The sequence below is a fragment of the Pholcus phalangioides genome, unplaced genomic scaffold (assembly GCF_987345545.1).
Source record: "Pholcus phalangioides strain wild (caught in Gottingen) unplaced genomic scaffold, Ppha-v1.0 ptg000008l_1, whole genome shotgun sequence".
NCBI lineage: Eukaryota > Metazoa > Arthropoda > Arachnida > Araneae > Pholcidae > Pholcus > Pholcus phalangioides.
In genome coordinates, this window is record NW_028301601.1 from 12,706,235 (window position 1) to 12,707,576 (window position 1,342).

Sequence of the window (1,342 nt, forward strand, 5' to 3'; positions counted from 1 at the left end):
TCAACGAACCGTTTGGATTCGCGAGTCAAGAATCATCCCGGTGTTCTTGACGGAGTGTCTGAGGCTTTTTCGCTCCTTCCGAAAATCGTGTAGGGTGGTGGAAAGCACTAGAGGGATACCAGTCCGGTGATACGGGCCCCTTCCAAAGAGGTTCGGTGGTACCTCGAACGGGCTTAGATGTGAAGCGTTTTATTATTTCAGTGTGGGGTCATTTGACAGATTTTAGTTAATGGGTGTTTCATGCTTGCATCGAATGCTCGCCTACACGTCGACCGGTCTAAACAGGGCTTCTGTGTTGAGCGGGCAAGGGCCTTCTTGTCCCGATCGACGAACCGTTTGGATTCGGGAGTCAAGAATCATCCCGGTGTTCTTGACGGAGTGTCTGAGGCTTTTTCGCTCCTTCCGAAAATCGTGTAGGGTGGTGGAAAGCACTAGAGGGATACCACTCCGGTGATACGGGCCCCTTCCAAAGAGGTTCGGTGGTACCCTCGAACGGGCTTAGATGTGAAGCGTTTTATTATTTCAGTGTGGGGTCACTTGACAGATTTAGTTAATGGGTGTTTCATGCTTGCATCGAATGCTCGCCTACACGTCGACCGGTCTAAATAGGGCTTCTTTGTTGAGCGGGCAAGGGCCTTCTTGTCCCGATCAACGAACCGTTTGGATTCGCGAGTCAAGAATCATCCCGGTGTTCTTGACGGAGTGTCTGAGGCTTTTTCGCTCCTTCCGAAAATCGTGTAGGGTGGTGGAAAGCACTAGAGGGATACCAGTCCGGTGATACGGACCCCTTCCAAAGAGGTTCCGTGGTACCCTCGAACGGGCTTAGATCTGAAGCATTTTATTATTTCAGTGTGGGGTCACTTGACAGATTTTAGGTAATGGGATTTTCATGCTTGCATCGAATGCTCGCCTACACGTCGACCGGTCTAAACAGGGCTTCTTTGTTGAGCGGGCAAGGGCCTTCTTGTCCCGATCGACGAACCGTTTGGATTCGCGAGTCAAGAATCATCCCGGTGAAATTGACGGCGTGTCTGAGGCTTTTTCTGTCCCAAAAATCGTGTAGCGTGGTGGAAAGCTCGAAACGGATACCAATGATTCGGGACCCTTCCGAAGAGGTTCGTTTGTATATTCGTATAAATATCATATTTCATAGGATTATAACTGTGTTATGATTTCTGAGTTCGTGTCTTACGGATTCTCTTTTCTCAAACCACGATGATGACGTGAGACTTTGCTTCATGTGTGTCAAGCCGTCAGGTAGACTGTCACGGGTCTGCTGTCATTTACGATCGCTCCTGACACCCCAAAGGTGTTCTTCGGGCGATAACTCGTTCTGAGTGGT

General features: G+C 49.5%; 1 non-coding gene across 1 annotated transcript; it reads left to right on the forward strand.

The window, feature by feature from the left end:
• Positions 1-1,136: 1,136 nt before the first annotated feature.
• On the forward strand, positions 1,137-1,342 carry LOC149083760 (small nucleolar RNA U3). Its single transcript, XR_016193090.1, has one exon. It is a non-coding gene; the product is annotated as a small nucleolar RNA U3 (small nucleolar RNA).